The sequence below is a fragment of the Microtus pennsylvanicus genome, chromosome 11, assembly GCF_037038515.1.
Source record: "Microtus pennsylvanicus isolate mMicPen1 chromosome 11, mMicPen1.hap1, whole genome shotgun sequence".
NCBI lineage: Eukaryota > Metazoa > Chordata > Mammalia > Rodentia > Cricetidae > Microtus > Microtus pennsylvanicus.
Window position 1 is genome coordinate 18,252,100 of NC_134589.1, and position 13,944 is coordinate 18,266,043.

The following is a 13,944-nucleotide window of genomic DNA, read 5'->3' on the forward strand; positions in this document are numbered from 1 at the left end:
TATTCTTATTTCTGAGCCTATAGTTTCTCTTTTCCAGAATGTCTCATAAAAGACATTTCATAGTATGTGGCCATTTGTATCTGTCTTCTCTCACTGGGTGTGATTCTTAGTATATCTCGTCAGCAGTGCATGGCAGTTGCTCCATTTACATAATTTTTCAGTTTTTCTTAAGGCATTTACCTGGATGGAGGGTGTACTCAGTTAGTAGAATGTTTGTCCAGCATCATGATGCCCTGGGTTTATATAAACCAGGCATGGTGGTAAATACCTGTCCTTCCCAGCACTTATGGAGAGGAAGAAGGAGAATGGCAGATTAAGGTGTCTTTGACTGCATAAGTAGTTTCTGACTAGCCTGGGATACATATGAGACCCTGTCTCAACAACAACAAAAAGTTGCCTTTCTACTAGCTGATACCTTAGTAATGTTTGTGTCCTTGTAATCTGATTTGCATTTACTTAATAATGGGTGCTATGGACTGTCTAGTTGTACTCAGATATATCTTAGTGCTGGGTATTTAAATCTGTGTCCATACAGATGTTTTTGTTCTTGCTGAGCTTTGGTTTTAGTTTGTCTTTGAGACAGGGTCTCTTTTATATAAGCCAGGTTGCCTTTGAACTTGCTGCCATCCTGCCTTTGCCTCCTGAATTGTGTCTTCTCTGACTTTACAGGCTTTTGCCACCATACACATTTTTTTTTACTAATAATCTCTTTTTCTCTATTTTGTATGCATGTATTTGTGTCTGTGAATGTGTTTACTAATAATCTCTTTTTCTCTATTTTGTATGCATGTACTTGTGTCTGGGAATGTGTTTACTAATAATCTCTTTTTCTCTATTTTGTATGCATGTATTTGTGTCTGGGAATGTGTTTACTAATAATCTCTTTTTCTCTATTTTGTATGCATGTATTTGTGTCTGGGAATGTGTTTGGTAAGCACATGCTGTGATACTCATGTGAAGATTCACAGACAACTTCCAAAAGTCTCCTTCCACCATGTAGGTTCTGAGTATTGCAAATGCCCTTAATCCATGGAGCCACCTTGCTGAGTGAGTTGTTTTCTTTACTCTGCATGCAAGTCCTTTCTTCCACGTATGTGTTTAGTAAGTACCGTCTCTCTGGTATGCCTTGCATTTTCACTAATATGAAGAGCACATGTGTTTTAATTTTTATGTATGATGCACTCTAGCAGTGTTTCTTCTATAGCGTGTGCTTTTTGGTGGCTTACACAAGAAATCTCTGTCTGAGTTACCCTCTGTTGGAACTGCAGCACAGGTGGGTAAGAATGGCATGGGGATAATAGTTTGGAGGATACCCAGCCTGGAAGTCTTGCAGAGGGCAACCAAGTAGTCAGAGTTTTCTTCAGCAGCAAGCGTTGCCTCTCCCTCTCTTTCCAGCATGCCCTGGCCAGTGCTATACCCTGGCCCTTCACTGCAAAGGACCAGGCAGTGGCTACCTGCCTGGCATGATCTCTGCCTGTGACATTTTCCTCTTGGGTAAGGTAGCACAAGTCCCCCCATGGTTCTCTGGTTCTATGGAGAAAATCTCCCAGGAGGCAGGTGACAGTTTTGCAAATGAGTTTTCTAAAGATTCAGTGGAAGCTGCTCCAGATTCAATTAACAACATGCTCATGGTCAGGGGATGCACAGTACATGCCTTCTCCAACCTGATAAGAACCATGTGGGGCTTCTTTAACACCCCACTCAGATGCCTGAAGAATCACTACGAAGCAGTGTCCATGGAGATGTGCTTACAGAGAAATGCAGGTTTTTGAGGAAGATGAGAAGGACCTGGAGCATAAGTGTCAGCACTACAGCCACCCCTGTGTGACAAGAGATGGCACTTCATCCTGGTGATTCCAAAGAGGAGCGCACTGCAGGCAGGAAAGAAAGTAGCAAGAGCAGAAAACACAGCAGCAACAGTAGAATCCCAGTGCATCCCAAAGGACTCATGGCATTCAGTCTCCACCTCTGAAGATAAGGACAATGAGTCAGTGCAGGAATATGGTGACCCAACCTGAAACACCAGTGACTGTTTATATTAAAGTGACATTTTAGACATTAAAATCCCTGTCTTTTTTGGTAGAGCTGCATTTTGAACCCACCAACTATTTTCCAATTTTTCTGGTGCCAAAAAACAAAACAAAACAAAACAAAACAAAAAACCATGAATGCTGAAATCAGAGCCAAGATAATGGCTGGCCCCTTTTCCTTTGGATGTTCTGAAATCATGTACTATCACAGGTATATAACTGACTGGAAAAAGGAAACATAATGTTATAATAAAAAGATTAAGAAAAAAAGTGTAAGGGCAAATGAGTGACTACTTGCTCACTAACCAAGTGCTCCCAGAGTCCTTTCTTCACTGCTTTGATCCACTGAAAGCATCTGAATGCAGAGAACACTGGGCAGAGACTCTCTTCCCATTGCCTCTGGAACTGGAGTTAGACCCTTCCATAAGCAGAAAACAGTAGACTATGGCCATATTGTTCTTACTTTTTGTCTTTACAGTCCTTTGCTTTTCTCTTGTTTTGTGGTGTGTGTTTCACACACATGCATGAAAGAGAAAGAGAAAGGAGAAGGAGAGAGATGAGAGGAGTCTCTAGGGGTTGAATGGGTTGTAGTACAAACGTCCCAAGGTCAAAGCTGTATTGGTTCCTCATGTTTATCTATTCGTTCAAGTTGGGAGTGTAGCACGATTGATAAAAACCCAGACACAGATATTGAATTCCAACCTGAATATCAGAAAAGCAAAGCAGCTGAGCCATTAGAGAGCTCTTACCTCTAAGAAATCATCAGACTAAAAGAGCATGAATTCCTTCCTGTCTCATCCCACCTTATATTCCTCTCTAATGCTGGGATTAAAGGTGTGACTCCCTAGTACTGGGATTAAAGGTGTGAGACACCACTGCTGGCCTTTTGTGGTTTAGTTTTACTTTTGGGTCTTCAGGCAAACTTTATTTATTAAAATACAATAGAAATATAACTACAATTATTTTATTGTCTAAAACAAAAAGGAAGGTTATAATTAATATAAGAAATTATATACCATAAGTATGATAACTGTATACAATATATACAGGCAATAAATATAACAACAATGTCTAGTCCATTTGCATTGAACAAATTCAGAGAAAATACTCATTATCTATGTTAGCTTGGTGAGTTTAAAACCTTGTACCTAATTTACTTTCTATCATACCTTGCATTGCCATCCAAAACTGTCTTGATATCTCTCAAACTTGTATACTTTACATTTCCTTAGTGAGTTTCTTTTCTGAGTCTCATAAACACTTAAAACTACAACTATCTAGTCTTCAACTACCTCAGAGACCCAGGAGATGTAAGCAAGTGACTTCTAAAAATATGAGAAATGACAGAAATAGCTGGCTGCCTGGACAGTCACCCAAAGTTCCTCTGCAATGTTGGGGCATCCATCTTCGGCCTACAGGCCTAGAATATCTGACAGACTTTTCTATGAAACTGGGTTTTTGAAGAACTGTCCCACCTTGTCTGGGCAAGGTTTGGCAGTCACTCTCTTTTGGGTCCTGCTTGTCTCATTAGGACAACATACTGTCAGCAGTTGAGACGAGGGTACTTTCATACATAGCTTACTTTTGCCACAAAGAAAGCAAACTCCAAGTGGAGTTTCTTATATTCCCATCATCTTCTCTGAGGTAAAGTGGTGCTGCCAGGAGCATACATGTTTCATTGTCATAAAAAAAAGGAAAAAAGAACCTATGTTACTCAACAATAGAAGTTACAAAATAGGCCCACACAGGTTAAGAATTATGTATAATAAATGTTTATTTAGAGGAGACTCACAGATCACTGTCCTAGATCACAGTTCTCTACATGAATGGGTAACAGGAACCGAGTCTGTCAGCCAGAAACAAGAGCCAGAAGCAAGATTGTTGTTTTGTATAATTGCAAATGGTCTCTGAGTAGTTGATTGGGTTGGGTTTATTTTTGGTTGTTTTTTTTTAAGTTCTTATTTGGAGTTCTGGCCAGAATGTTGTAAGAAGGTGCACCATTTCCACAGCTGGTACCCAAAAACCGGTCTCATAGTAGCACTATCAGCATCATGACATCATATCAACCAGGTGGAGTCGTTATTGTGGGGCCCCATAGTCCTCCTAGAAGCTTCAAAGATTACTGCAGGGAAATCTACTGTTCATTGTTGAAAACTTAAACATTAGTCACATAGGCATATATTCAGTGAAAGATATGATATAGAAAAAAATGAGCATGGAGAAAAGTAAAATAATTCCTTAAAATCTATCTTCTTTCTGTCCCATACCAGATGACTCCTGACATGAGACAAAAATTCAGAATTTTTCTTTTAACAACATGCTTGGATTTAGAGAAGGAAAGCCATTGACTAACTCTAAAGCTAGTTGTATTTTTAAGTAGAAATGTATACATGTCCAGATAATCAAATTTTACCATGCAGATAATATAGCATCACAAATGTGATTTCTCTTTGCTTGGTGATCCTTTCTGGATAGTTATCTTTTCATTTTTAGACATCAAGGTCTCTCTACTCTTTGAAGATGAGTGTTTTCCTGCAAAGACAAGAACAGAACCTTGTCCCAACCCTTATGAGGTTTTTTTGTTTGTTTGTTTACTACCTGTATGATTATCACCCCTACAGATGAGCTGTCATTTCTCTTTCTCAAGAGGTTTCTCTTTTACAAACTGAATCTTTATTCATTTTGATGGTATCCATAGCTTTTCTTCTCCTGTGGAAAAGGGAATGAAACTCTTCCCCAGCGTAGCACATCTCCTGGTTTCCATTGTGAGGTCAGCACATCCTTGAAATACACTGGCTGATTTAATTCAGCAGTTTTTTCCATTATCCAATGTCTCTCTGCTGCTGTCATTCTTTTCTCATTAACATTAAGAAAATTCAAGGTTAATAGAGTTATGCAATCTATTTCTGGGGGTATTTTCCATCCCTTTCTGTTTGTTTAGCATATCCTTTATAATATGATTTGACCTTTCTATAACTGCCTGACCTATAGGATTGTTTGATATACCTGTAATATGCTTTGTATTATAATAAGCAAAAAACCAGTTTCATTTTCTTAGACACATATGTAGGGCCATTATATGTCTTTATTTTTGCAGGTATATTCATGATGGCCATAACTTCTAATAAATGCATGATTACTGAATCAGCCTTTTCTGAGCTCAAGGCAGTTGCCAATTGAAAACCTATATAACTGTCAATGGTGTGGTGGATATATTTTAATATTCCAAATTCTGTAAAGTGGAACACATCCATCTGCCGAATCTCATTCCTTTGAGTACACTTTTGGTTACTCCCTGAAGGTAATGGTGTTAGGTTACAGAAAGAGCAAGTAAGACTTTTTTTTATAATCTCCTTAGCTTGTTGCTACGTAATAGGAAACTTTCTTTAAACATTTGCTGTTGACATGATGTTTCTTATGAAATTCTGGGTCCTTCAGCACACCTCCAATCAATAATTGATCAATTTCTGCGTTACCTTGAGCAAGAGGACCTGGCAGACCAGTATGGGATCTGATGTGTGTTATGTATATAGGACAAAGCCTATTCCTGATTATATCTTGCACCTGAATGAATAATGAAGTCAATTCTGTATCATCTGGTATAAATTCAGCTGTTTCAATATGCAATACAATTCTTTCTGCATATTACGAATCAGTAACTATATTGAGAGGTGCTTTAAAATCCCTTTGTAGGGGCCGGGCGGTGGTGGCGCACACCTTTAATCCCAGCACTTGGGAGGCAGAGGCAGGCGGATCTCTGTGAGTTCGAGACCAGCCTGGTCTACAAGAGTTAGTTCCAGGACAGGCTCCAAAAAAACACAGAGAAACCCTGTCTCGAAAATAAAATAAAATAAATAAATAAATAAATAAATAAATAAATAAATAAATAAATAAAATCCCCTTGTACCACGAGAATAGCATACAACTCTGCCTTTTGGACAGAATAATAAGGGCTTTTTTCTGCCTTACTTGATTCTTCTGATTTGTAACCTGCCTTCCCTGATTTATTTGCATCATTATAAAATGTATGGGTTCCAGTTATTGTTGCATCATGTACAATTCAGGGAAGAATCCAAGAAGTTCTCTTTATAAGGCTGATTCTATCACTTTAGGGATAATTGCTATTAATTTCTCCCCCAAAATAGCATAAGCTCTTTTCTCTGGTTCATTGTCTTGCCATAATTTTTTAATTTCATCATCAGTAAAAGGAACTATAATCTCTGCTGCTTCTATCTATACCTGCTAGTTGACAAAGTCTCAATTTTCCTTTTATAATTAATTCAGAGGCTTTTTCCACATAAGTTTTTAACTTTTTGCTTGGTGTATGTGATAAAAAGTCCATTCTAAGATAATATCTTCCCTCTGCATTAAAATTTCTGTAGGGAAAATTCTGGAAGGCAATATGACTAGAATACAATTAAGATTTGAATTCACTCTATCTACGTGTGCCTCCTGTAATTTCTCTTCAATGACCATCAGTTTTTTCTCTGCTTCAGCTGTTAATTCTCTGGGACTATTTAAGTGTTTATCACCATCTAAGGTTTTGTTTAAATGGACTATTAATAGACTGGAAATGTTTCCTATAATCTTCGAAAGTCATTAGGAGTCCACAGTTGGTCTCTCCTAATTTATGCCTTTTGTGTTCTAATTTTCTGTAAACCTATTTTGTAACCTAGGTAATTAACAGAATCTCCTCTTTATATTTTTTAAGGAGCAATTTTTAATCCCCATTTTGGCAAAACTTTCTTTACTTCTAAAGTATCTGCATTTGAGTCAGATAACAAAATGTCGCTCATGTAATGGTAGATTATAGACTTAGGAAATGGCTTGCATATTGTTTCCAATTGCTGACTGACAAAGTATTGGCACACGGTGGGGCTATTGAGCATTCCCTTTGTGAGAATGGTCCATTGATATCTCCTGGTAGGCTGAGAATTATTATATGTAGGCACTGTGAAGGCAAACTTTTCTCTGTCCTTTTCTTGTAAAGGTATAGTGAAGAAACAATCCTTTAAATCAATAACTTTGAGAGGCCATCCCTTTGATAACAGAGAAGGCAGAGGAATTCCAGATTGTAGAGGGCCCATAGGTTGAATAACCTTTTTGATAGCCCTTAGATCTATCACCATTCTCCATTTTCCAGATTTCTTTTCAACAACAAATACAGAAGTATTCCAAGGGCTGGTTGATTCTTTAATATGGCAAATATCTAGTTGCTCCTGTATCAGCTGTTTTAAAGCCTGCAGGTTTTTTTTCTAATAATGGACATTGCTTAACCCATATTGGTTTCTCAGTTTAACCATTTTAAAGGCAGAATCGTTAGTACTTCTGAAGGTTTGCTAATTTCTTTGTCTTCTTGTAGAGCCGAAATGGCTGGTGACTTTTGTTTATATCATCTTATAATACCCTTCCCAGAAAATGAGTTTTGGGGACCGTGGGAATGTTAGCCTGGGTATTCCATTTCTGCAATAGCTCATGGCCCCATAAATTCACTACAATATTAGCTACATATGGCCTCAGCTTTCCTTTCTATTCTTCTGGCCCTATGTATTCAACCCACCTCATGCTTTGTTTAACTTGAGATAGGGTTCCAATTCCATAGGAATTGAATATCTGGCTCTTGAAGAGGCCATTCTGGATGCCAAGATTCTGGAGTAATGATACTCATGGGCTGTACCCATGTCTAGCCATCCTTCAATTACAATGTCATTTATAAACACGTATAGCTTTGTCTTAGACCGCTTATAGAAATCTACCAAAATATGTTTCCTATTTCCTACTGGAGTTTTTGATTCATCCTCCTTGTTTATTCTATCATCCAGAACAGTATGTTTTTTTTTACAATAGGCACTGGATTAATTTTCCTGGTGAGACATGTTGTTCACAGTAACTGGGAATGACTGGACCTTGTTTGACATCGGGGCCTGTGAGAGGCCCTCCAAGGAGTTTCCCAGTGGTGTCAGGTTGCCTTGTCTGTCTCTTGCCGACCTATATTCATTAGTCCCATGTCAGCCTTTGCCACACTTCCTACATATACCAGAAGGCTGAGTCCTCCTACCCTTTACATTCCTAGAGCAGACATTATTCCTAGGAATTCCTTGTCTACAGTCCCTTCTTAGATGTCCTATTCTGCCACAATTAAAACATTTGGCATTCTGGTATCCCCTCATTGGAAATCACTTCTCCTACCCAATCCTCAGTGCTATAGTCAAATGTTTCAACATTCATTATAGGCAATATCCATTCATGTATGGGTGCTGATCTGACATTTAAAGGCTCAAGAATCTTCCTACATTCTAAGTTGGCATTTTCAAAAGTCAAAGATTCAATAAGTACATGTCTAGCTTCAGGGTCTGTCACTCCTACTTGTATAGCCTTAGTTAATTTTTGTAAGAAGTCACTAAAGGGTTCTTTCTGGCCCTGTTTAACCCTAATATATGACTCAATTTTTCCCTAGTTCCTGAATCCTGTCCCGAGCATTTAAAGCTGTTGTGCTACGTAGGGACAAGGTTCCCTATGTTCATCACAGTGAGCTTGTTCCTGAGGATTAGAGTAATAACCCTTGCCAAGAATTTGATCCTGGGAAGTCTCAAATCCTTTTGTTTCCCCCTGTTGTTCTAAAATTTTTGCCTCTTCTTCAAATAACACTTCCAAAGCCCCTGAGGTCCATCTTCTAGGACTGCTGAGATTAATTGAAGCCAGTTGTTTGGAGAGCCTTAGTGCTTAAAGCCTGCATCATCACCATTTCCCTGACAAAAGGTGAGGGTAACCCATAAGAAACAGTTGCTTGTTTTTATTTCTTTTAGATTGCTCATCCATGTTGGTTCCCATGCATATTCTTTGACTACCTTAGGGTACTTTGTGCCAGATGGTCTTTCCAATAAAATTACTGGATATGCAGTTAAAACACTGTGTAAGTCATCCCGGGATCTGGCATGAACTGATGAGGCTAAATCCTGTCCTTGTACCTTCTGTTGCTGCTCATCAATTTCAACAAATTCCTCAATCTTTTCAAATCTTTTTACTACTGCCTTTTGCAAAGTCTGAATCTCCTGTCCAGTGTTTTGTTCTAATGCCCTCACTGAGAATTTCAAGGTACGAAACTTGTCCAATAAAGATATCGTCTCATCTTTGGACAATTTTTTTAAAGATTTTATTTATTACATATACAATACAGTGTTCTGCCTCCATGTATGCGTGCATGCCAGAAGAGGGTACCAGATCTCATTTTAGATGGTTGTGAGCCACCATGTGGTTGCTGGGAATTGAACTCAGGACCTCTGGAAGAACAGTCAGTGTCCTTAACGTCTGACCCATCTCTCCAGCCCCCCCTTGGACAAATTTTGATTATGTGCATATTACATTCCTAGAGAGATATCTTATCATTAATCTATCATAACTTTTCTAAAGTTTCCAATTGTTAAATTCAGCAACACAAATTCTTTCAGATAATTTTGTCAAGTTTATGCTATCCCTCTTCATAGTGTTGGTCTCCTCAAATAGCTGTCTATTATTAGCCTGTAAAGTCTAATTGAGATAATATTGAAGTCAAAGCTAATTCCTAGAATCAAATAAGGGGATGTTGAAGGAAAATCACATAAGCCTTGCAGAATACCTTCCATAGTATAAGCAAATAATTATTGAACTCCTAGATAGTTATGTTATTAGTTATTTTTGTAGTTTTGTAGATCTTACCTGTCATAATGCAAATGCAATGATTTGGAGTATGTATCAGCCATGTGGCTGAAAGATGCTAGCAGCAATGAACAGCACATGTTGCTTACTTTGGTACTGAAAAATATGCTTTGTTTAACAAATTAAGAGCAGCTACTAAAGTGATCAAACAATTACAAGAGTTGGGGCCCAAGGTAAAAAGAAAACCCAAAGTTTTCTGTCAGTGTGAGTTGTGGACTGTACATGCCACAAGGATCTCAGGCAGCAGCCTGTAGGCCGGCATGTAATGCACCCAGTGGCAACATGTCAGTCATGAGCTAGGGAGTGCTGAGCAGCAGCCTGCTGCATCTGAGTGCCAGCTAGGGCCACGGGCAGGAGAGTCAGTGTCCAATGCGCCACTCAGCCGGCAAACTGATCCCATAAAGTGTGGACTGGTCTGCACATTCGGGTACCAGATGATGACGGAAGTTACAAAATAATCCCACACTAGTTCAGAATTACATATAATAAAGGGTTATTTATTTAGGGGAGACTCACAGATCCCTGTCCTAGATCACAGTCCTCTGCATGAATGGGGAACAGGAATTGAATCTAGCAGCCGGAAGTGAGAGCCAGAAGAGAGTGAACACACGCTGCAGTTATAGTATAAGAGACCACGTCCAAGTGGGCTGATATCTTAAAGGTTATTGGTCAAAAGAGCTCCCACAGCAGTTATTAAAACATCTTAAATGCCATATTCTATAGATCTCTGAAGTGTTTGAAGATGACCTATTTAAAATGTATCTGTTTGAACTTGAAAACATACCTGATGTGACTACAAGTTCAGTTGTAGTAGATGACTAATTACCTGCATTTCCTTGTTATCCTAAGCAGATAGTAATAATACTTTCAAGGACTAGAAATTTTCATTACATTGTTAAATGAGCTATATAGGTACAACACCTTGAACAAGATTAGAAATGTATATACAGGCTATGTTAACAAAATTAATCTCAAATTTGTATCAATATATAAAATTTGTATATAAAATACAAAACTCCAATCCTATGTAAACTCTTAAAACTAGTAGTTGCTTTTATCTTATCATATCTAACCCTCCCTTTTTGCTTTTCAAAACAAAAACCTTGAATCTAGTTGTCCTTTGTTTAGCTTTTTTTCTTATCAATACCAATAACAACTTGTAACTAGTCCCCCTAAACAATGACAAATATCCATAACCCATTGAACAACAAAAAACCACCTACCCCACTTCTTAGGAATATGGGCATCATATTCTTAAAGTTACTTCCTGTTGTTTGTGAATGACGGTAACTTTAGGAGATACTGAAACAAAATTTTTGGTTAATTGTCAAGTCCTGAGAGAGATAGCTTTATCATTTGTTGTCCATTCTCTGCATAATGGGAAAGTGCAGGGCTGTCTCAAGTCCTGGCTTGAATAGTATGTTAGGCTATGTCATCTCAGCTAGCCACTTTGAAATTGTTCAGAGCAATTTGTAGTCCAAAGCCGATTTTTTTTTTCTTAGTGATGTTATCAAAGTCCTGGAAGAATTGTCATTGCCAGACCCCATCCTCCTTTTGGGAAGTTCCTGAAGTCTCTGTTAGTTATGCTCATGGTTCACTATAGAAAACTGACAAAGACTCAAACCCAAAGTCATGTATAGGAAGATAGATGAAACCTTTTTCTAGAACAAATTAGTACTCTATATGACCATTAATATCATGACAAAAAGTTTAAAATAAAACCAAAAGAATATGAGATTAGTAGCAATATAAAATAGTTTGTGAAAATTTCTTTTTCTTCTGTCTTCTATCAGGAGACTCTTCTGACATGAGACAGAGATTTTGGACCTCACTTTAATAAGCATGCATGGGTTGAGAGAGGGAGAGCCACACGTGAACTCCAAAGCCAGCTTTAATCTTTAATTAGACTGGGATTACCAAAAAATCATTTTCATTATATGTCTGTAAAGAATAACAGAAAGAAATATTTGGGAAGATTCATGAAAATTTATCCTGCTGGAAATGTGGTATACCAATAGGCTAATATACTCTTTTTCTTGAGACATTTTTTTTCTGGATGATTTGTCTGTCCTTTTTCTTCAGAGGTCTCATATGTGCAGTGGCCTTCAGATTCCTTAGCTGTATACCTTTATTCTCCAGAAAAGACAGGAACAAAACCCTTCTGCAACCCTAGTATTGGGAACATTCCCTTTTGGCAAGTTATATCTAGTCAAGTGAAAAAAGCATTTATTAGTTTTATAGGTTAGTTCAGATTAAGTGGCCATGCTGTTTGATGATCTCTCATGTCTTCTAATTAAGAGGTGTCTCTTGATCAAATCGAATCTTTTCAATTTTGATGGTATCTGTAACTTTTCTTCTTCTGTGTAAACAAAAGAAAAACCCTTCCCCAAAGTAACACATGTCCTGATTTCCATTCCGAGGTCAGTATATCTTTAAAGTATATTGACTGATTTAATTCTGTAATTTTTTTCTACTACTATCCAATGTCGCTCCACAGCTGTTGTTTCTTTCTCATTAGAAAGAAAATTCAAAGTTAATAAAGCATCATGCCATATATTTCTGAGTGTATTTATGATCCCTTTATGTTTATTTAGCATATCCTTTGGAGTTTGATTTGATCATTTATAACTGCCTGCCCTGTAGGATTGTGTGCTATGCCTGTAATTTATTTTATGTTGTAATAAGCAAAAATGGTTTCATTTTCTCAGAGACATATACTAGAGCATTGTCTGTCTTTGGTATACCCATGATGTGGGTTTCTAGTCTATATGTGAATATGTTTTATTACCATTTGTTAATAAAGAAGCTGTTTTGGTCTGTGGCAGTACAAAATATAGGTTGCTAGGAAAGCTAAACTTAATTCAGGGAGAAAGAAGGTGAAGTCAGGAGGGCGCCATGTAGCCACTCAAGTACAATAGGTAACAAACCACAAGTCTTGTGATAAATATGAAATAATAGAAATAACAGAAATGGGTTGATTTAAGACATAAGAGCTAACTAGGAATATGCCTAAGTCATTAGCCAAGCAGTGTTGTAATGAATAATAGTTTTGCGTGATTATTTGGGTCTGGGTGGCCAGAAAATGAAAGAACAGTCTTTGCTTACAAATGGCACTCAATGTGGGGCAAGAATATCCACATAAAGCCTAAGAAAGTTTTTTTAAAAAAAAAAAAAAAAGGCATTTAGACCCACAAAATCAGAAGTCAGCTTGAACTTCTTGGTAGCCACATATTTTTAAAAAGGCTCTGTTTGCTGAATTCGAGCTGAAGAATGGCTCCTTTAAGAGAAGGCTTCCAGACTCAATGTTAGCTGGAAAAGCTGTGAGACTCCCTTAAGATATGGCTTCCTCATTCCTACTGGTAGCATAAATGACTCTGGATTCAGGAGGTCCTGTCATAGAGCACTTGAATGGGGTTTGTGGGAAGCATGCTGCAAATTACTTGGTGGCGGCATCAGCCAACTGCTTCTGAGAATTGAGGTGGTAAACATGACTCCCAGACCTCTGCCATGTAGGAAAAGCCAAGCAGGGTGGAACAGAGAGTTGATAGACACTGAAGAAACTCTCTATGTAATTTGCCTTCAATGTGACAAGGCTAACCATTTGAGCAAGAATCTGCTGTTACCTAGACTGCTTAGTAGCATGCTATATAAACTGGTCATGCAGGACCCACAGAAAAATGATTGCTGAGCTTGCCTAAAAAGTTGAGGCAGTCCTTCAGTGTTCCTGCTTCGCGAGTTTGCCAGACATTCTGTAGGACACAGAAGAAAGTGACTGACAAACTGCCCATATAGGCAAAACATTCTTTCAAATTTTCTGCTTCATGGAAAAATCTGCCAGATAGTATGGGCCTGTAGGCTGAAGATGGATGCTCCAATGTTACAGAAGAACTTGGGTTGACTGTCCAGGCAGTGAAAAGTCTCTGTTGATTCTAGAGTTTTGGAAGTTGCTTACAATGTACTTCCTATTTACTCAGATAATATATCCTTCTGGGGATATACAGAATAATAGAAATGGGTTCATTTAAAATGTAAGCACTAACTAGAAATATGCCTAAGGCATTGGCCAAACAGTGTTGTAATTACTATAGTTGTGTGATTATTTGGGTCTGGATAGTCAGAAAATGAAAGAACAGTCTCTGCTTACATAACCGCAATGGCCATAATGTCTAGCAAAAGTGTGACTACTGAATCAGCCTTTTCTTAAGTCAAAGCAGTTGCC

At 38.0% G+C, this 13,944-nt stretch overlaps 1 protein-coding gene and 1 long non-coding RNA gene across 2 annotated transcripts in view; both read left to right on the plus strand.

The window, feature by feature from the left end:
* The window catches only part of LOC142859916 (uncharacterized), a 155,159-nt gene that overhangs the window by 44,577 nt on the left and 96,638 nt on the right, over positions 1-13,944 (plus strand). The gene's annotated exons all lie outside the window — the stretch shown is intronic.
* The window catches only part of LOC142859535 (leucine-rich repeat-containing protein 37A-like), a 64,002-nt gene that overhangs the window by 33,600 nt on the left and 16,458 nt on the right, over positions 1-13,944 (plus strand). The window lies entirely within an intron of this gene.